The following is a 23,768-nucleotide window of genomic DNA, read 5'->3' on the forward strand; positions in this document are numbered from 1 at the left end:
ATAAAAGGCATCCAAATTGGAAAAGTAGAAGTAAAACTGTCCTTATTTGCAGATGACATGATACTGTACATAAAAAAGCGTAAAGACTCCATCAAAAAACTTTTAGACTTAATGAATGAATTTGGCAATGTAGCCGGATACAAAATTAATGCCAAGAAATCTATGGCATTTCTATACACCAATAGTGAATTTACAGAAAGAGAGACTAAAAAAGCAATCCCATTTACCATCGCACCAATAAAAATTAAGATACCTGGGAATAAACTTAACTGAGGAGGTAAAAGACCTATACGTGGAAAACTACAGGACACTGAAAAAAAGAGATAGAGGAAGACATAAACAGATGGAAGAACAGACCATGTTCATGGATTTGTAGAATCAACCCTCATTAAAATGTCCATACTACTCAAAGCAATCTACTAGTATAAATTCAATGCACTCCCCATTAAAATATCAATGGCATATTTCACAGACCTAGAAAGAACTCTCCAAAAATTCATCTGGAATAAAAAAAGACCCCAAATAGCCACAGCAATCCTGAGAAAGAAGAACAAAGTAGGTGGGATCTAATTACCAGATTTCAAGCTGTATTACAAAGCCACTGTTCTCAAAACAGCCTGATACTGGCACAAGAACAGACATATAGGCCAATGGAATAGAATAGACAACCCAAATATCGACCTAAACCACTATGCTCAATTAATATTTGACAAAGGAGCCATGAACATACTGTGGAGTCAAGACAGTCTCTTCAATAAATAGTGTTGGGAAAATTGGACACAGATACATGCAAAAAATATGAAACTAGACCACCAACTTACACCATTCACAAAAATAAACTCAAAATGGTTAACGAACTTAAACACAAGATGGGAAACCATAAAAATACTAGAGGAATCCACATGTATATGCCGAAGCAATTTCTTCACAGATACCGCTCCTAGGACAATGGAAACTAGGGAGAAGATAAACAAATGGGACTTCATCAAAATAAAAAGCTCTTGCACAGCAAAAGAAACCATCAACAATATAACAAGAAAGCCATATTTGCAAATGTTATCACTGATAAAGGTTTAATCTCCAACATTTACAGGGAACTCATACAACTTAACCTTTTGCACTCGGATGTCGAGTGTGACTCGACACGGTTAGCATTAGAATAAAGGAATCAAGAAAAAAGCAAGCGAGTGCAAAGGGTTAATAAAAGGAAGATAAATGATCCTATAAAAAAATGGGCAATGGACCTAAATAGAAACTTTTCGAAAGACAGAAGGGAGGCCAAGAGACATATGAAAACATGCTCAAAGTCACTAATTATCCAAGAGATGCAAATTGAAACGACAATGTGGTACCATCTCACACCTGTCAGAATGGCTATCATCAACAAATCAACAAACGACAAGTACTGGCGAGGATACAGAGAAAAAGGAACCCTCCTGCACTGCTGGTGGGACTGCAGACTGGTGCAGCCACTATGGAGAACAGTATGGAGTTTCCTCAAAAAACTGAAAATGGAACTCCCATTTGACCCAGTAATCCCACTTCTAGGACTATATCCCAAGAAATCAGAAACACCAATCCGAAAGGATATATGTACCCCCATGTTCACAGCAGCATAATTCACCATAGCTAAGATTTGGAAACAGCCTAAATGCCCATCAGCAGATGAGTTAATTAGAAAACTGTGGTATATCTACACAATGGAATAGTATGCCGCTATAAAAAAGAAGGAATTCTTACCATTTGCAGCAGCATGGATGGATTTGGAGAGAATTATGTTAAGTGAAATAAGCCAGGCAATGAAAGAAAAATACCACATGATCTCACTCATTTATAAAAAATAAAGAACATTATATCCTGATGAACAAAAAGATAGATACAGAGGCAGTAAAGCATCGAACAGACTGTCAAATTACAGCAGGAAGGCTGGGGAGTGTGAGGGAGGGGGGGGGAAGAGATCAACCAAAGGACTTTTATGCATACATATAAGCACAACCAATGGACACAAGACACTGGGGGGAGGTGGGCTGAGGGCATGCGACAGGGGTTAGGGGCAGCTGGTTTAAGGTCAATGGGGAAAAAAGAAGATATAGGTACTACTATATGTAATACTTTAAACAATAAAAAAATAAAAGATTTAAAAAATAAGTAAATAAATAAAATGAATCAGTAAAATAAGGAAAGTCAAGGGCAGGGGCTAAATACGAAAGATCTTTCTGCAAACTTCCTGTTTTCGTGGTCAGGGCATTAACCATAAAACCTCCTGGTGACATAGGCTCGTGATGGGGATATTTAGTATCAAGTCTATGAGACCAATCCAAATCACAGAAGTCAGAGTCAGAAACATTATATCTCACTGGTACAGGGTTGGCACAATCTTGCCATTGAGGAAATGCTCCCATCTCAGTAGTGGTGCTATTAGGACAGTAGGGAAGTGGGGGATGCTTAGCAGCCAGCCATCGGGTTGCCTTAGGAAACCCTAGTTTAGTAACTGTCTGAATACATTTTCCTATGTCCCGGGGGTCTGCTACATTAGCAACATCTATGCCTCCATAGGACCTCTTATTTTCTTGGCCAACCTGTAAGCATCCTGAAGTCCCTTTTTTAGATAAACAAATAGGGAGCTCCCCACTAAATCCTATATAATAAAAAATAATATGCAAATTAACCATCACTCTGCTACTCCCACAAGCCATGACCACCAGCCAATCAAGAGCAAATATGCAAATTAACCCAACCAAGATGGCTGCAATCCCAGAGAGAGCAGGAGGCTTGGGTTGCCCCCAGCAATGGAGGAAGCCAAGCTTTCCACACACCCTGGCAAGCCTGGGCCTCTGCTTAAGGCTACAAAGTTTCAATTATAGAAGATAAATAAATCCCAACAAAAATAGTGGCATCCACGGAGCTGGAGAGAGCAGGAGACTTGCTCCGCTGAAGGCTGCAAAGTTTCAATTATAGAAGATAAATAAATCCCAGATACCAGGGCCTCCACTTGGGTCACCGGGGGGCATGGCTGGCCTGCAAACCACCACAGGACCCTCGCCCAGGCCGCCCCAAGGAAACTCCCACCCTGATCCAGGACACCCTCCAGATCAAACCAGCTGGCCCCCACCCATGCACCAGGCCTCTATCCTATCTAATAAAAGAATAATATGCAAATTGACCATCACTCCAACACACAAGATGGCTGCCCTCATGTGGACACAATATGGCCGCCACAAGATGGCCATCAGGGGAGGGCAATTGGGAGGGACCAGGCCTGCAAGGGAGGGCAGTTGGGGGTGATCATGCCTGCAAGGGAGGGAAGTTACGGGTGACCAGGCTGGCAGAAGAGGGAAGTTAGGGGCCACCAGGCCTGCAGGGAAGGGCAGTTGGGGGGGACCTAGGCCTGCAGGGGAGAGCAGTTGGGGGTGACCAGGCCTGCAGGAGAGGGCAGTTAGGGGCAAACAGGCTGGCAGGGGAGCAGTTAGGCATAAATAAGGTTGGCAGGGGAGTGGTTAGGGGGTGATCAGGCTGGCAGGCAGAAGTGGTTAGGGGCAATCAGGAAGGCAGGCAGGTGAGCAATTGGGAGCCAGCAGTCCTGGATTGTGAGAGGGATGTCAGACTGCCTATTCAGTCCAGGTAGGATTGGGACTAAATGGGCAGTCGCATATCCCTTGAGGTGTCCCAGATTGGAGATGGTGCAGGTTGGGCTGAGGAACACACACCCCCTGTGCACGAATTTCATACACCGGGCCTCTAGTTCATTATAAGTATAATCACCTTGAGAAGAAGGAGTATGTGTTTGTCGGAGCTACCTCCAACCATATGGGTGTTGTTACTAAACACTGGCACTGGCTCCCCAGTCCAGGTGGCTGGATTGACCACAGGGGGGTCTGGAACATATATCCAGTAAGTTTCTGCTGCAGCCATATTTACCTGGCAGCTGACAAGTGCTATCATAACAACAAAAAAGTTGGAGGGGTTACCTGAACCCCCTGTTCTTTCACCATTTGCCATGTGTTGATGGTCAGCTTCTTCAGTTGGCCCCATGTGGGGACACTAGCTTCTCAGGTGGCCTTGGTCACCTGCCTCCTGCTCTCCTTCTTCTTCAGGGTCAGTGTGATTTTCAGCTTCTTTAATATAATGAACAACATAAACTGATGAACAAAAATTGAACCAGAGACATAGAAGCTTCGAACAGACTGTACAACCTATGAGGGAAGGTGGGGGTTGAGGAGATAAGTGATCAATGGTCCTGTATGCATGCATATGAGCAAAACCAGTGGATACAGACTGTAGGGATGTGAGGGCTTTTACTTGGGGGAGGGAGAGGTCAATGAGGGGGCAGGGATAAGGAGACTCATGCAATCCTTTAAACAATAACGTATTTTAAAGAAAGAAAGGAAGGAAGGAAGAAAGGATAAAAGAAAGAACTAGACCCTCAAATCCAAGAAGCAAACAGAGCACCTAGTTACCTCAATCCAAAAAGGCCCTCTCCAAAGCACTTAGAAATGAAGCTGTCAAAAATTAGTGTCAAAGCCCTAGCTGGTTTGGCTCAGTGAATAGAGCCTCGGCCTGTGGACTGGAGAGTCCTGGGTTCAATTCTGGCCAAGGGCACATGCCTGGGTTGCGGGCCTGATCCCAGTGGGGTGCATGCAGGAGGCAGCCAATAAATGATCCTTTCTCTCATCATTGATGTTTCTATCTTTCCCTCTTTCTTCCTCTCTGAAATCAATAAAAAAATATTTTTAAAAAAATAGTGACAAAGAATAAATGCTCAAAGCATCCAGAGAAAAGAATAAAGTAACCTACACAGGAAAAACCATCAGAATTTCACCCAACTTCTTAGCAGAAACTCTACAAGTAAGAAGAAAGTGGAACCAAATATTCAAACATCTGAAAGAGAGAAATTAGCAGCCACACATATTATATCCAGCAAAATTATCCTTTAAATATGAAGGAGAAATAAGAACATTCCCTGACATACAGAAGCTGAGGAATTTTATCACTAGAAAACCTGCATTGCAGGAAATACTAAAGGGAGTTATTCTACCTGAAACAAAGAACATAAGGTCATAACACTACCAGTAGGATTGCCAAAAACTCACCACATAAACAAGAATAATTTGTGACAATAAAAACATACAAGGGGAAGAGGGACAGGTATGAACAGTCAAAGGAAGATGAAGATCAGATGTACTCAAAAGGGAAAAAAACTATGGTATATATGAAACTTCACTTTTTATAAAACTAATGGCAACCACACACAGAAATTGTCCAAATAAGATAAATAGCTTAAAAAAGAGGAAATATGTATGGAATATCACCAAACAAAAAGAAGAGATAGAAGCATAAAGGAAAAAAAACCCATGGAGACACAGAGTTACCAGAAAACAAAATACATAAAGGCTATAGGAAATCCTTATACATCAATAATTACCCTAAATGTAAATGGTCTAAATTCACCAGTAAAGAAGCACAGAGAAGCAGAGTGGATCAAAAAATAAAACCCAACCATATGCTGCCTACAAGAGACACATCTAAGCAGCAGAGACAAAAGTAGTTTCAAAGTAAAAGGGTAGAAAATGATTATCCAAGCAAATAACATCCACAAAAAAGCAGGTGTAGCTATACATATATCTGATAAAATAAATCTCAAGATAACAAGAGACAAAGATGGACACTTTCTAGTGATAAAGGGAAAATTACATCAAGGAAACAACACTCCTTAATATATATGTGCCCAATCAGGGAGCACTGAAATATATTAAACAGCTACTCACAAAACTAAATGGAGAAACAGATCAAAACACAATTATAGCTGGACACCTTAATACTCCATTGACAGCTCTAGACAAATCAACCAAATAAAAAGTCAATAAAGAAATATCAGCCTTAAGTGAAACACTAGGCCAAATGGATATAATCAACATTTACAGAACATTTCATCCCAGAACATCAGACTATACATTCTTCTCCAGTGCACATGGAACATTCTCAAGGATAGACCATATGTTGGATCACATAACAAGCATCAACAAATTCAAAAAGATCAAAATTATTCTAAGTATATTTTCTGACCAAGATGCCATGAAATTAGAAATCAACTGCAAAAAGGAGGTAAACAAAACCTACAAATATGTGGAGATTAAACAACATACTACTAAAAAATGACTGGGTCAAAGAAGAAATAAAAGATGAGATCAAAAGATATATGGAGACAAACGAGAATGATAACAACATATCAAAACCTCTGGGATACAGTGAAAGCTGTAATAAGAGGGAAGTTTATATCAGTACAGGCCTATCTCAAGAAACAAGAGAAATAAATGCCAAGTAAACAACCTAACATCACACCTAAAAAGACTAGAAAAAGAAGGACAAAAGCAACCCAAAGTTAGCAGAAAAAGGAAATAATAGAAATCAGAACAGAATTAAATGAAATAGAGAACAAAAAGACTGTAGAAAAATTAATAAAACAAAGAGCTGGTTCTTTGAAAAGATTAATAAAATTGACAAACCCTTGGCTAGAATTACTAAGTAAAAAAGAAAAAAGATCCATATAAACAAAATTAGAAATGAGAAAGGAGAAATCACCACAGACATCAGAGACATACAAAGGATCATACTAGAATATTATGAAAGCCTTTATGCTACCAAGTTCAATAATCTAGAAGAAATGGATAAGTTCCTAGAAATATATAACCTTCCTAGACTAAATCATGAAGAACTGGAATGTCTAAATAGACTGATCAGCAGTGAGGAAATTGAAACAACCATCAAAAACCTCCCAAAAAAACCTAAGTCCAGGACCAGATGGCTTCACCAGTGAATTCTACCAAACATTCAAGGAAGAATTAAAGCCTATTCTTTGCACACTCTTCCAAAAAATTGAAGAAGAGGCAATACTTCCTCCTAACACATTCTACGAGGCCAGTATAACCCTAATACCAAAACCTGGCAAAGATAACACAGAAAAAGAAAAGTACAGACCAATATCCCTGATGAAAACAGAGGCAGAAATCCTAACCAAAATACTAGCTAATCGAATACAACAGTACATCCAAAAAAATAATACATCATGATCAAGTGGGATTCATTCCAGGGGCACAAGGATAGTTCAACATTCACAAATCAATCAACATAATACACCACATTAACAAAAGAAAGGATAAAAATCATATGATCTTGTCAATAGATGCAGAAAAAGCATTTGATAAGATAAAACATTCATTTATGATTAAAACACTCAATAAAATAGGAATAGAAGGAAAGTACCTCAACCTAACAAAGGCCATATATGATAAACCCTCAGCCAATATCATGCTCAATGGTGAAAAACTGAAAGCTTTTCCCCTAAGATCAGGAACAAGACAAGAATGTCCACTCTTACCACTCTTATTCAACATAGTGCTGGAAGTACTAGCCAGAGCAATAAAGCAAGAGAAAGAAATAAAAGGCATCCAAATAGGGAAGGAAAAAGTCAAACTGTCACTTTTTGTGGATGACATGATACTGTATGTGGAAAACCCTAAAGACTCTACCAAAAAAACTACTGGAACCACAAACAAATACAGTCAAGTTGCAGGATACAAAATCAATGTACAAAAATCCATTGCCTTCCTGTATACCAACAACAAAACTTCAGAAAAAGAAATGGAGAAAACAATTCTTTTTGCAATCGCAACCAAAAGAATAAAATGCCTAGGAATAAACTTAACAAAGAATGTGAAAGACCTATATACTGAAAATTACAAAACATTATTAAAAGAAATTGAAAAAGATGCAACAAAATGGAAAAATATCTCATGTTCATGGATTGGAAGAATCAAATAATTAAAATGGCCATATTACCCAAAGCAATATACAGATTTAATGCAATCCCCATCAAAATCCCAATGTCATTTTTTTTCAAATCATCAGATTTGTATGGAACCACAAAAGACCCAGAATAGCAGAAGCAATCCTGAAAAAAAAATAATAAGGCTGGAGGTATCACGCTACTTGACTTCTAAATATACTAGAGCTATGATAATCAAAACAGCATGGTATTGGCAGAGAAACAGACACACAGATCAATGGAACAGAATAGAGAGCCCAGCTATAAAACCACACATATATGGACAGATAATTTTCAACAAAGGAGCCAGAAATGCACATTGGAGTAAAGATAGTCTCTTCAATAAATGGTGCTGGGAAAACTGGAAAGCCACATGCAAATGAATGAAACTGGATTGCAGTTTGTCCCCATGTACAAAAATTAATTCAAAATGGGTCAAAGACTTAAACATAAGACCCAAAATTATAAATCACATAGAAAAAATATAGGTACAAGACTTATGGACCTGGGTAGTAAAGAACATTTTATGGACTTGACCCCAAAGGCAAGGGAAGTAAAGGCAAAAATAAATGAATAAGACTACATGAAACTGAAGAACTTTTGCACGGCAAAAGAAACAGACAACAAAAGAAACAGGCAGCCAATCATATGGGAGATGATATTTACAAACAGTAGCTCTGACAAAGGTTTAATTTTCAAAATATATAAAGAACTCATAAACTCAATACCAAACAAATAAACAATCCTATCAAAAAGTGGGCAGAGGACCTGAAAATACACCTCTCCCAAGAAGACATACAAACAGCCAATAGATATATGAAAAGTTGTTCAACCTCACTGGCAATCAGGGAAATGCAAATTAAAACTACAATGAGACACCACCGTATACCAGTTAGAGTGGCTTTTATCAACAAGACAAGCAACAACAAGTGTTGGAGACATTGTGGAAAAAAGGGAACTCTCATTCACTGCTGGTGGGAATGTAGACTGGTACAACCACTATGGAAAGCAGTCTGGTGATTCCTCAAAAAGTTAAAAATAGAGCTACCATATGACCCAGCAATCCCACTCCTGGGTATATACCTAAAATCTTGAAATCATTTATATGCAAAGATATATGCACCCCTATGTTCATTGCAGCATTATTCACGGCGGTCAAGAGTTGGAAACAGCCAAAGTGTGCTACAATAGAGGCCTGGGTAAAGAAGGTGTTGTATATATACACTATGGAGTACTACACAGCCATAAGAAAGGATGAAATAGGCATCAATCAGGCTGGCAGGGGAGTGGTTAGGGGGTGATCAAGCTGGCAGGCAGAAGCAGTTAGGGGCAATCAAGAAGGCAGGCAGGCGAGCAGTTGGGAGCCAGCAGTCCTTGATTGTGAGAGGGATCCCAGATTGGAGATGGTGCAGGCTGGACTGAGGGACACCCCCCCCCCATTCACGAATTTTGTGCACCAGGCCTCTAGTTTAAAATATTTTTTTAAAAAACCTGAGTAGATATTTTTTCCATACAAATGGTCATGAAAAAATGCTCAGGCTGCTGAAGCTGGTTTGGCTCAGTGGATAGAGCGTCGGCCTGCGGACTCAAGGGTCCTGGGTTCAATTCTGGTCAAGGGCATGTACCTTGGTTGCGGGCACATCCCCAATGGGGGGTGTGCAGGAGGCAGCTGATTGATGTTTCTCTCTCATCGATGTTTCTAACTCTCTATCCCTCTCTCTTCCTCTCTGTAAAAAATCAATAAAATATATTTTTTTAAAAAATGCTCAGGCTCCGAAGCTTCCTAAAAAAATATTTCCAAATGTCCCTTCTGCAGCCAGGGTCATGCCTTGTTGGCCAGGAGGTCCCCAGTGGACACCTTGGGCCATGCTGGACACTTTCCACCACTGGAAGCCGGATAAGAGACGCTCCGAGGTGAACAATACAAATTTGGGGATCTTTGAGGGTGGGGGTGTTCTTTCACCCACGCCCCCACCCTTCAAATCCATTTCTCTGACTTTTACCCTGATTGTCAGTTGCCACCTTGTGGCCATTTTTATATTGCTGCCTTCCTCTGCAGTTCCGGGGCAATCAGTAAGGGATGAGATTTGATCTCAATGCCCAAGGTAGAGTTCCAGGAGCCTGGCAGTGATATCAGGCTCATCCCCATTACTCTGAGTGTCTGTGCTTCATCTGTTCCCCAGAGATTGTACCTGTAGGCTTATGGGGTATGTGCCATGCGGCAAGTTCTGGCTGAGCTGTGGGCATCCTTGGGGCCAGGTACCAGCACTGCTTGGGGGGGGGGGGCGTTCCGTTCACGGGAGCCACTGTCCATGGTCCCGCCCACCCACAGGAGCTGCTGGGGATCTGTGGGGAACGTGGGAGCCCAGATGCTAGCCAAGCCCGGGAAGGGCATGATGGATTCAGCTGTAGACATGCATGGGAGACACGCTTGTTGGATTGGAATTTTCTCACTTTCTCCGAAGGTGGGGACCAGTCTGGCTTGGAAGTGGCAGCTGGGGTGGTAGTAAGGAAGGAGGGATAAGCCCATCGTGGTCCTGGGTAAGGCACATTCTTAGTATTTCAGTTCCACATCCAAAGAAATGCGGCAATAGTTAAGGGATAGAACGTGGCCCTGATGCCCAAGGGGGAGTTCCAAGGGGCTGGCATCAGTATCAAAGTCATCCCGGTCATGCATGAACATTCCACGTTGCGTCTGTTCAAAGTAGATTGTACCTGCAGGATATAGGGGGTATTTTTTTCACACAACTATGGGCCCAAGCATGGGGCTTCCTGAACTGAATAGGTCAGGCCAGCACCAGCTGGTTCCCCTTCACCCACCGGAGCTGACCAGCACTCTGCAGGGATCCAGGAGCGGATATTCGGTGCCAGGACACTGACCTTTCCAGGAGACAGAGCCAGGGCTGGGTGGTAGGTGGAAGTTGCAAAGGGCTTGCCCGCAGAAATGCGTGGGTGTCAGTCATTGGGCTGGACTTCACCAGCACTCACTCTTGAGATAGGGGCCGGCCTAGGCAGTATATCCATGAAGCACCACTGTGGGTTTTTCCAGAGCCCGCATCCAGAGACCCAGAGGGTAATAGGTAAGGGGTGCGGTGCAGCCACAGGGTCTGAAGGGCGAGTTCCAGGGACTGGCAGCAGCTGATCTGTGTTCATTCCAGCTACAACCCCACCACCTGGGCATCAGGACTGCAGTCTGTTAGCTGGATATTGCACCTGCCAGAAGCAGGAGAGGCTCACGTGCCACAGCTGCACTCGCCAGCCGTGAGCCTGGCTTCTGGCTGAGCGGCACTCCTGCTGTGTGAGTGCACTGACCACCAGGTGGCAGCTCCTGCGTTGAGCATCAGACCCCTGGTGTTGGTCAGTGCGCATCATAGCAACCAGTCATTCTGGTCATTCTGCCATACTGGTCACTGGGCTTTTATATATGTAGATATGCATAGCCCATGGACACGGGCAATAGGGTGGTGAAGAAGTGGGGTGGGTGTGTAGGGACTGGGCAGAAGGAGTTAAAGAGGGGGGGAACATGGGAAACATCTGTAATAATATCAACAATAAAAACATATTTAAAAAGAAAGTGTATAATATAAAAAATAAAAGAATACAACAAAGAATATAAAAGATGAAAAAATGATATAAGAGGAAAGATGGGAGATAAATATAAAATAAATAATAGGAAAAAAATGGTGTAAAGCAAAGAAAAAAATAAAATGAAAAAAGAGGAGAACCAAAAATTCAGAAAAGCCAAAAAGAAGAGAAAGAAGGAGAAAAATCTCTCTATATAAAAGGCTAATATACAGTGTCCTCACTGGAGTTTGATGGGGAGACCAGGAGTTCTATCACTCATTATGATGTGCGCTGACCACCAGGGGGCAGCATGGAATGAAGGAAGGCCCCAGCTGGCAGCCAGGGAAGGGAGGCTCCGGCTGACAGCCAGACGGAAGGCCCCAGCCAGCAGCCGGAAGGCCCCAATCGCTCCTGATGACCAGCCAGGCCTAGGGACCCTACCTGTGCAGGAATTTTGTGCACCAGGCCTCTAGTAGAGTAAGAAAAGAATAGAGAAATATAAGAGATATGAAAGAAAAAAAGAAAAAAATAATAACAAAGCAACAAGAAAGAAAACATTAAAAAATAATGGAAAAAAATCAAAGTTCAGTTTGTCTCTGCAAAGTTTAGTTCCTACAGGGCTACCCCTTTGAATCCACACTCATATGTTGTTTGAGGATAAAGGTTTTGTTTTTTGTTTTTAATTTCTTTATTGATTAAGGTATTACATATGCATCCTTATTCCCCCATTACCCCCAAACCCCCCAATGCATGCCCTTACCTCCCTGTTGTCTGTGTCCATTGATTATTAGGCTTATATGCATGCATATAAGTCCTTTGGTTGATCTCTCGCCCTTACCCCCACCCTCCCCTACCTTCCCTCTGAGGTTTGATGGTCTGATCGATGTTTCTCTGTCTCTTGATCTGTTTTTGTTCATCAGTTTATGTTACACTGTGGTAAAAAAGAAGGAGTTCTTACCATTTGCAACAACATGGATGGAGCTAGAGAGCATTATGCTAAGTGAAATAAGCCAGGCAGAGAAAGATAAATATCACATGATCTCACTCATTTATGGAATATAATGAACAAGATAAAGGTTTTATGTGCAGTTTCCAGGCCTTCCTGGAGTTACTTTTCTGCTAGCCAGTGTCAGAAGCTGTCCACATTTGGCTCTAGGCAACCTGTTCAAAGCTTCAAGCAATCTACAGTTTGTAGCTGCCTCCACTGGGCCTGGCTGAGCATGGGAGGGGCCCAGCTGAGCTCCAACGCCCAGTATTTAGCAGCTTGGGGCCCTGTGATAGGTCAACTAATGTCCCAAGGAATCTGGGAATCTGCCTCCACCTGTCTCTGCCTCCTGGCTGTCTGTCAAACATAATTACTGAAAAGGCTGTTTCTAAAGAAATTTTGGCAGAATCAGGAGTATGGGACCTCTGGATCTCCCATGAGGGCTAGCGGCTGTTCAGATTTCATGGAATATGGTAGGTGTGTTCCCTATCCATTCCAGAATATTTCCCTGACCTCAGCATGGCAGAGCACCTCATCAGCAGGCCTGTGGTACCTGTTGGAAGCCAGGAGTTTCAATCAGCTCTCCTATGAGTGAAAAATTCAAACCAGGTTCCCAGGAAAGTGGGGTGAATGGCCTCACCTCAAAGCCAGTCAGTGACACCCGCTAGTCTGCCCAGATCCACAGACCTTGCCTCCACTACTTCCTGCTTAGTAGGGGTCGAGATGCAGGGTAGGGCCAGCAGGATACCAGAGTGTGGGGCAACCTATATCCCAGAAGTTTGGGTAATTAATTGCCTTTTCCCAAGCTGTTGCTGCTGTGAGGGGCTTGAGCTGCTCAGGAAAAGTGGCAGCTGCGTTCTCAGAGGGGTGATGTCCAAGCACTGGATTCTGGCAGCCACTCTCCCATTTCTTCTCAATGTCTACCACCCCATACTCTCCTCAGACAACTCTTCCCCGACCAAAATGAATGAAAATCCTGTGCTCTGGCCCTTTAAAAAAAAGTGGCTTTGTGTACAGCAAGCTCTGTCTGTCCCTGGCAGAAAGAAGCTCCATGGCCTTTTACCACTGGATGCGGCTGTTCTCAGCTATGATGCTCCAGGCTGGAGAACCCAGCCTGGCATCCAGGCTTCACTCCTCTAAGGAAAATCCTCTGTAGCTGAGATAACCCTCTGCAACCTCGGCTGGCCTGCTACCTAGGGAAATTTTCTGCTACCTGCGGGAGCAGGATCAGACCCTTCCTATGAATCTCAAGGTGGTTTTGCCCTTCTTTGTATCTCCTTCAGATAGTCTTCAATTGGTAATTCAGGGTAAATGTTCCCCAATTTAGTTTTATTTCCAGTTTGGTTTCCGGGAGGAGGTATGAGAAAGGTCCACCTACACCACTGCCTCTTGAAACTCCTCAAGTGTACATTTCTATGATACATGATCTATATACTGCATTGTGTGCCTACCACTTAAAGTCCTGTATTGGGTACATATATGTTTATCAGGGTTATATCCTCTTGTTGTATCAATCCCTTTAGTATCATGAAGTGGCCTACATTATCTCTTTTTATGGTCTTCACTTGGAAGTCTCTTTTAACATATATGAATATTTCTACCCTAGGTTTTGTTTGTTTGTTTGTTTGTTTGTTTTCATTTCCATTCGCCTGGAAAAATTTTTTCCACCCCTTCACTTTCATTCTGTGTTAGTCCTTTGTTCTGAGGTGGGTCTCTTGTAGACAGCATATAGATGGGTCGTGTTTTCTTATCCATTCAGTTACCTTATGTCTTTTGATTGGAGCAATTTAGCCATTTACATTTCAAGTTATTATTAATAGGTACTTATTTATTGCCATTCTTATTCTTTATGCCTGTGTTCTTCTCTTTCTCTTTATTTTTCTTACTACGGCCCCTTTAGCATTTCTTGCAGTGGTGGTTTGTGGTAATAAACTCTTTTAGCCTTTTTTTTCTACAAAGATCTTTATTTCACCTTTGATTTTGAATGATAGCCTTGCTGGATAGAGTAGTTTTGGGTTCAGTCCCTTGGTTTTCATTATTTTGTATACTTCATGACATTGCTTTCTGTCCTGGAGTGTTCTTAATGAGAAGTCAGCTGACAGTCTAATGGGAGATTCCTTGTAGGTAACTTTCTGATTATTTCTTATATCCTTTAAGATTCTTTCTTTGTCTTTAATATTTGTCATTTTAATTAATATGTGACTATGTATGGGTCTTTTGAGGTTATCTTGATTGGGACTCTCTGTGTTTCCTGAGCTTTAATGACTATTTCCTTCACCGGGTTAGGGAAATTTTCTGCCATTATTTCTTCAAACAGTTTATCTATGCCTTTCTTGGATTCTCCATCTTCTGGTACACCTATAATGTGAATGTTGTTATATCTCATGTTGTCCCAAAGCTCTCTTAGACTCTCCTCCTGTTTTAATTTTTTTTCCATTTACTGGTCTGAATGGGTGTTGTTGCTGTTTTTTCTACTTTGTCTTCTAATTCACTGATTTGGTTCTCAGCTTCTTCTAGTCTACAGTTTAATTTTTCCAGGGTGTTATTTATTTCAACTATGTCATTCCTCATTTCTAATTAATTATTATCTATTTCTTCAAGCTCTCTTTTCATGTTGGTGTCACTCTCATGAAGACCCTTATAATTCTCATTAAGTTGCTTGCAGTTCTCACTGAATTGTTTGAGTACTCTTCTTACCATTACTCTGAATTCTTTATTTGGCAGCTTGTTTACCTCCATTTCATTTAGTTCCTTCTCTAACAATTCCTCCTTTTCTTTCATTTGGGGTTGTTTCTTTGCCTTCCCATTTTTGCTGTCCCTTCGTTTTTGTTTCTATATGTTAGATCAAACTGCTGTCCCTCCCAAATTTTGTGGGGTGGTCTTATGTAGTTGGTATTTTGTGGGACCCAGTGGTGCAGTCTCTTAGATCTCCTGAGCTGGGTGCTCTAGTAAAGCCCCTTACTTGAGCTATTTCGATTATTCTATTGTAGTTGGTTCTTGAATGTTATTGTCCCATTCATGAATGGACTCTCTCAGATTGGCTGACTATGTGGCTCACCCCCAATCACGTCATGTGAGCTATTGTGGAGGTGCTGACCAAACAGAATAAAATACAATGCTACAAGATATGAAGCAGAAGAAACAACAACAACAAAAATGTATACAAGACCCCTGCAGCACCAATAAAAGCAACCACCAGAGAGAATCAGGAAAGAGAAAAGAGAGCAAGAATTATAGAAAAAAAAGAGAAAGAAAAAATGAGAAGAAAGCAAAACAAAACAAACAACAATAACAACAAAAAACAACAAAAAGGGAGAGAACAGAATATGTAAATGCAGATCTGAAACAAAGGAAATAAAAATAAAGTATTAAGGGGACAGGGGAAGGAAAACTGTTTAAAATAAAGGAGGGAGAAAATAAATAAAAATAAAAGACAAGAAAAATACCTGAGAAGGAAAATAGAGGAGAAAGCCGATAGAACTAAAATAAGGAAAAGAAAAAAAGATGTGAAAGCAGAGAGAAAGAAAAGAGAAAAAATGGAGTAGTGAATAAAAGAAACAGGAAAACAATTGAATAGGAAAAGTCAAGAGGAATATTAGATATATGAATGAAACAACAGAGACTAGAATAATAACAAATCAATAAAGCAGATAGATAAAGAAGATAAATTTTAAAATGGAAAAGATGAAAGGAAAGAGAAAAAAAAAACAAAAAAAGTAAAACAGAAGAAAAAAGCGAGGAAAAAAGAGAGAGAAAAAAAGGACAGAAAAAAAAAGCCATTAAAAAAAAGTCACGTTGCATTCCTCTAAGCCGAGTTTAGTGTCCCATGTGAGCTGGTTTTGGATCCCACTCTTCTGTTCTCTCTGCCAATTCTGGGCTTCCTGTTAAGTATGTATGGGATAACCACTGCCAGGCACTACTAGTATATTTTGGCTTTCAGAAACCAGCTTGAAGCTCCAAGCAATCTACTGATCCACCATTTGTGTCTGTCTCCACAGGTCTTGGCTGCCTCCAAGAGGAGCCAATATGCCCTCTAAAATAGGTTTGTTAGCAGCAAGGGGCCCCGGACTAGGTGAGCAAATTTCCCCTGGCTCCCTGGGCTTTACTTCTGCCAGCCTTTTCCTGCTAGTCCGCTGTCAATCTTAATCACTGAAAAGTCTGTTTCTGAAAGGGCTTTAGGTGGGGGAGGTGCTGTTTAGATTTCAGGGTATATGGTGGGTGTGTTTCCTTGTTCCAAAACTACTCCTCTGCAAGTGGTTCAAAATATTACTCTTCCCTTGGCTGGACAGAGATCTTTGTATGGAGACCAACTGGGAGTGTTTACCAGTTCTCCTTTGCAGGGAAAGTACCAGACTAGACTGGTGCCTAGGATAGTGGCACAAATAGGCCCTTCCCCAATCCAGTCACTGAGGGCTCCTGAGACTGTTCAAACCTGTAGGTTTGGCCTCTGCTTTTGTTTCCTCTGAAAAGTTTAAAATGCAGGGTGTAGCAGGCAGGGCTCCTGCAGGTGGTGTGTGCTCTATCATCTAGGACAGGGTTTTTCCCTTTACCTGCACTGTGGCTTCTGGGAGCAGCTAGCTCCTCTCAGAAAAAAAATGGCCCTTTCGGTTTGGGGGCCTATGCCCAAATGTTTCTGGCTGCCGTTTTTCCAAGTCTCCCCACCCCAGGGTCTCCTTGGGCACTTTGATTCCACATCTCCCTCCCTGCCCCAAAGCCTCAGGTGAGTAGCTTCAAATGAAAACTCCTGTGCTCTGGGTTTAAAAAACAAAACAAAACAAAACAAAACACAAAAACGAAATGAAATGGAGACTTTCTCTCTGTTCAGATCCAGACTCCGCTAGGGCTAGCAGCCCTGCTGCCTTTCATAGCTGCATGTTACATGGGCCGCAGGTCTTGGCTCCTGTGCTCCAGGCTGGGTTCCAGACCTCTATCTTCTGAGGGAACAGACTCTCCCATAGCCTAGTACTCCCTCCTCTCTTGGCCTGCCACCCCTGATTGCTGTGTCAGCTCCTCTTCCAACCTCTCCCTCCCTACAGGTCTCCAGGTATTTCCTGCAGTGGAGGTCTTCTGGTGGTAAGTTCCCTCACTTCTGTATGTCTACAAAGTCTTTATTTCTCCTTTAAACAAACAAAAAAACCCACAAAAACAAAACAAAACAAAACAACTTTCCTAGATATATTATTCTTGGCTGGTAATTTCTCTCTTTCAATAGTTTAAATATTTGGTTCCACTCTCTTCTTGCTTGTTGAGATTTGCTGAGAAGTTAGATGATAAACTAATGAGCTTTCCTTTATAGGTTACTTTCTTCTTTTCCCTGGCTTCTTTGAAAATTCATTCTTTGTCCTTAATTTTTTACTGTTTTAACACAATGTTCCTTGGAAAAGGCCTCTTTGGATTGAGATAATTAGGTGTTCTGTTTGCTTCTTGAAGTTGAGGATCTAGTTATTTCCATAGGTCTAAGTTCTCATCAACTATTTGTTTTAATAAGGTCTTTGTTTCCTTCTGTCTCACTTTTCTTTTTATTATGCCCATTATTATTATAATGCTCTTTTTTATGGAGTCAGATAGTTCTCATAGAGTTCTTTAATTTTTTTCTAAAGTCTCCTCTTTTTTTCTGTGTATCATTTCTAGCTTTCTATATATTTTTTAGATTTCTATCTTTGATGTCACTAATTATTTTCTCTTTCTAGTCAGCTCTATGTCCTTTGATCACTAGTTTACTTTTTATCTCTTTGAGTTCTTCATCTTTAGAATTTCTATTTGGTTCTGCTTTAAAGTTTCAGTATCTTTAGTAAAGTTCTCCTTTTGTTTATTTATTTTCTGAGTTAATTTAACTGCCTATCTCCGTGGTCAGCAAACTGCGGCTCGCGAGCCACATGTGACTCTTTGGCCCCTTGATGGTGCCTCTTCCACAAAATACCACGGCCTGGGCAAGTCTATTTTGAAGAAGTGGCGTTAGAAGAAGTTTAAATTAAAAAAATTTGGCTCTCAAAAGAAATTTCAATCATTGTACTGTTGATATTTGGCTCTGTTGACTAATGAGTTTGCCGACCATCTGTATTTTCTTGCATCTAGCTGAGTTTTTTTCAGAAAAGCAGTCTTGAATTATCTTTTATTTCAATCACATATTTCTATGTCTTTAAGTTTATTTTCTGAATATTTTTTCATTTTCTTTCTGAGCTGCCTTGGTTATTCATAGCATTTGATGAATTCCTTGTGACATTTATATATAAGTGGCAGTTCTCTAGTAGATTGATAACAAGAAGTCCTTCTATTGTTTTCCAGTAGGTGGCACTGAATCACAAGTTTTTTAGCTCTCATGCACTTCTCTGGCTTTACAGATCTCTTCAGGGTGGTGGAAAATGGCTTGTGTTCCCTGGGAAGGTGAACACCTCCCTGTGATTTTGTCACCCAGGGCCCAGAGGACTAACAATGCAGGTGATTGTAGTGGGCAATTGAGTTCTAATTCTGTGAAATCCCAGTGCTGTGCTCCACAGCCAGACACTGCCAGCTGCACAGTGTAATGCATAGAGTTGGGGTGTGCTCGGGGAACCTGGTCTCCTCCTTTGTTGCTTCGCCCTATTACACTTCCACCTGACACTGGAATTAGTTGCAGAATGTGTCCTTCACTCAGGGAAAAAGTGTTTAGTACCAGTTCCTGTGTTTTCAGATCATGTGCTCTGCAACTGGACAAGAAGGGTGAATGGAGGGGAGCTCTGAGAGGGTGGGGAAGGCCACCAGGCTTTTTGCCTTTGTTTCTCTGTCTGAAATACTGATTTCCAGATAACCATGGCCACACATCTGTGCTTCATCTCTGTCCAGGTCTCTGTGCTCAGCTGTAGCTCATACTACCCACACCTGCAGAAATGCTTACTACACTTCTTAGCTCCTCTTGACTGAAGGGCGTGCCAGCCACAATCTGATTCCTCCCCTTTCCGTGCTAGCCATCCAGAGAGCTCTGGGCTGCTGGGCTGTGTCCATGGCTAGTATCAGCTCTTCTCCCTTCCAATCTCCCCCATTTGCTCCTACTTACCCGACTTCACATATTTCAATGCATGGATCTTGCAGATGTGTTTGTGCATTGAGCTGGGAACTCTTTGTTGAATTTTAGCTGTTCAAATTGTTTTAACTTCAAGGGGAGATACCAAGGGAATCTGCCATGCTGCCATTCATCTTAAGAGATTTAAATAGGCTTCTGTGATGAGATTTTTACAGTCTTTAATTAATGTATTAATGCATGAAATGTGTAAATCAAAAGTAACAGATTGATGTATTCTGAAGAGATTTTAAAAGTCTTTTGAGAGATATAAGGCTACATTTAAGTTTCTTGTTTGTTTTTTGTTTATTTTTAAATATTCTCTGGAAGATTTATTGATTTTATAAAGAAGGGATAGAGGAGAGAGAGAAAGAGAGAGAGGAGAGAAAAAGTTGCGAGAGAGAAACATCCATCAATTGCTTCCCATATGTGCCCCGGCCAGGGATTGTACCCAAAATATAGGTATGTGCCCAGATTGGGAATTGAACCTATTACTTATTACAAATTTTCCTGTCATTTATAAAAAACACTAGAGGCCCAGTGCATGATTGAATCATGCATGTGTAGGGTGCCCTACACACTTTCGCTTTCGATCACAGGGGAGCTGGGTGCCTGTCCGCTGGTGCACCAGGTGCCGGAGGCTTCTGAAAGGCCTGGTGCCTGAGTGGACAGGCACCCAGCTCCCACGCTTTCCTTTCGATCGCTGGTGCACCAGGTCTTTCAGAAGCCTCTGGTGTGGCGGAGGCTTCTGAAAGGCCTGCTGCCTGAGCGGACAGGCACCCAGCTCCCACACTTTTGCTTTCAATTGCGGGGGAGCTGAGTGCCTGCTGCCTGAGCGGACAGGCACTCAGCTCCCCCCTTTTGATGGTCCAAGCGATGGGACGTCAGCTCGCTGCCCCAGAGGCCCCTTCTGTGCCGCAGCACAGACATGGCGCAGACGCTGAGCTTGTGCCGCTGCTGGCGATGCAGCTCAGCGTCCCGCCAGCCCAATCAGCTACCCCAGCCACCCCGAGTCCCGCCTCCCCACGCCTCCTGGGCAATCGTGGGCATAGCGAAGGTACAGTCAATTTGCATATTTGTCTATTATTAGGTAAGATTATAGATTACAATATGTCTCTCTCTTTTATTTTAATCCTCACCCAAGGATATTTTTTCCATTGATTTTTAGAGAAAGTGGAAGAGAGGGAAAAACAGAGAGAAACATTCATGTGAGAGAAACACATCAATTGGATGCCTCCTGCACAAGCCCTGAGCAGGGCCCGGGCCGGTGAGGAGCCTGCAACTGAAGTATGTGCCTTTGACCAGAATTGAACCTGGGAGCCTTCGGTTCACAAGCCAACGCTCTATCCACTAAGCCAGTGGTCGGCAAACTCATTAGTCAACAGCGCCAAATATCAACAGTACGATTGAAATTTCTTTTGAGAGCCAAATTTTTTAAACTTAAACTTCTTCTAACACCACTTCTTCAAAAATAGACTCACCCAGGCCGTGGTATTTTGTGGAAGAGCCACACTCAAGGGGCCAAAGAGCCACATGTGGCTCCCAAGCCGCAGTTTGCCGACCACAGCACTAAGCTAAACCAGCTATGGACAATATGTCTTTCTTTTCTGTTCAAAAGTGGAATCTATTTCCTCCAAATTTGATGGGTAGCATTTATGTCCCTGTCTCTCATAAATGTCATGGAAAATAATATGGGTGGGATTCATAAATTCAAGCTTCTGTAAGTGAAAGTCTGCCTTTATGTGAAACCCATAAAGAAGCCCCCAGCCTTCTGGAAGGTAATTATAGTTGCTTAATATTTTCTTATCGAGGTGATTTCTCAATATTTTTTTATCTTCATGGCTCTGATGCTTTCTGAATGCTCTGTGTTCTTTTATTCTTTTAGCAGGTGACAAAGCCTATGCCATTTTTGCCCATTGTCCCTTTCATATTAGTTGCTGAAATATTTTATAATGGACATTTACGGTATTTAAAATACAGCATCCTTAGTATATAAAGCTGCTAGCTACAATCAATATTCTCTAGGCGGTGATTTTTTTAAATTTAAATTCTTTATTGTTTAAAGTATTATATAAGCCTCCTTTTTCCCTCTCACCAGCCGCTCCCACCCCCCAGCACATGCAATCACCCCCTACTGTCTGTTTCCATTGCTCATATGCATGCATACAAGTCCTTTGGTTGATCTCTTATCCACCCTTCCCCTGCCTTCCCCCTTAGGTTGGACAATCTGTTTGATGCTTCTATGACTCTGGCTCTATTTTTGTTCATCAGTTTATGTTGTTCATTATATTCCACAATTGAGTGAGCTCAGGTGATATTTATCTTTCTCCGCCTGGCTTATTTCGCTTAGCATAGTGCTCTCCAGGTCCATCATGCTGTTAAAAATGGTAAGAGTTCCTTCTTTTTTATAGCAGCATAGTATTCCATTTTGTAGATGTATCACAGGTTTTAATCCACTTATATGCTGATGGGCATTTAGGCTGTTTCCAAATCTTAGCTATGAAAAATTGTGCTGCTAAGAATATAGGGGTGCATATATCCTTTCTGATTGATGTTTCTGGCTTCTTGGGATATATTCCTAGAAGTGGTATTCCTGTGTCAAATGGGACTTCCATTTTTAATTTTTTGAGGAAACTCCATACTGTTTTTCTCAGTGGCTGCACCAGTCTGCATTCCCACCAGCAGTGCACGAGGGTTCCTTTTTCTCCACATCCTTACCAGTACTTGTTGTTTGTTGATTTTCTGATGATAGCCATTCTGACAGGTGTGAGATGGTACCTCATTGTCACTTTTATTTGCATTCTCAGATGATTAGTGACTTTCAGCATGTTTTCATATGTCTGTTGGCCTTCTGTGTGTCCTCTTTTCAAAAGTGTTTATTTAGGTCTTTTGCCCATTTTTTGATTGGATTGTTAATCTTCCTTTTGTTAAGTTGTATAAGTTCCCTGTAAATTTTGGAGATTAGACTCTTATTGGGGATAACATTGGTAAACATGTTCTCCCATGCAGCGGACTTTCTTATTGTTTTGTTGATGGTTTCTTTTGCTCTGCTTTTTACTTTTATGTAGTCCCGTTTGTTTATTTTCTCCTTAGTTTCCATTGTCCTGGGAGCTGTATCGGTAAAGATATTGCTAGGACATATGTCTGATATTTTGCTGCCTGTGGATTCCTCTAAGATTTTTATGGTTTCCCATCTTACATTTAAGTCCTTTATCCATTTTGAGATTATTTTGTGTATGGTGTTATTTGGTGGTCTAGTTTCATTTTTTGCATGTATCTTGTCCAATTATCCCAACACCATTTATTGAAGAGACTGTCTTGATTCCATTGTATGCTCTTTAAGCAGTTACTTTAACAGAGATATTGACAAAGACTCAACAGTAGAACAATGACTTTTTTTTCATTTGCAAGGGAGTACCGGTAACTCTTTTATCAACACCACTGACTGAATAACAATATTAGCTAACTCCAGAGAAGTTTTCATCCAGAAATACTTTAGGATAAATGGAAATACAACCTACTCATTAGGAAAATTTACTCTGTAATATCTTACCAAAAAGGTGTGAGAGGTTTGTTTTTATATTTACTCAATTAAACAACTTCAAGTGACCTGCAGTTGTCATGCTGGTATTCAGCCACAGAGACTCCCAAGTGGAACTATGTAATAATGTATACTATAATTGCAAGAAATCTTCAAACACACTCTGCCAAAAGGTGTTGTGGGGACCTTAGTCAAAGTACACTGATGTTCAAGGCCAATTGGAGTGTGGGGTCCCTGTCCAGAGTACACAAGATGTTCAAGGCCAATTTGTCATATGCAGGTATAAAAGCAAGGGCACAGAGATTACACTGTATACACTGTGCAGGCATGCCTGTCTGTAGCCCAAGTACTGATGTCACTATTTGGCAAGAAGCCTCTTTTGTCTAAGTTAGTATAAAGATGTGTTGTTGACCAGGCAATGCAAGACCACTTGATCGAGCTACTTTGTTTGCAATAGCTACTATGTTTGTGGCTGCTCGGTATAGCTCCTATGGTTGCTGAGGCTGCTTTTATGTAGGGTGCCACTGCTTGATCAGGCTTCTATGTTTATAATAGCTACTGTGTTAGCGAGGCTGCTTTGTATAGCTCCTATGTTGGGGGCTCCTATACTAGCTCCTATGTTTGCAGATACTTTGTAAGCTACTTTGAAGAACTGTTTTGTCTGATAGCTCCTTGTTAGCAATGGTTACTTGGGCTGCAATAAAGACTCTTCTATATGCCTATAACTTCTCATGTCTTCTCATCTAATGTCCAGCGTCCAAGGAGGTCCAGTTCCTGGCAGGGGAACTGAGACTCCACAGTTGGCATAGCTGAGCAGAAT

Source organism: Eptesicus fuscus, chromosome 1, assembly GCF_027574615.1.
Source record: "Eptesicus fuscus isolate TK198812 chromosome 1, DD_ASM_mEF_20220401, whole genome shotgun sequence".
NCBI lineage: Eukaryota > Metazoa > Chordata > Mammalia > Chiroptera > Vespertilionidae > Eptesicus > Eptesicus fuscus.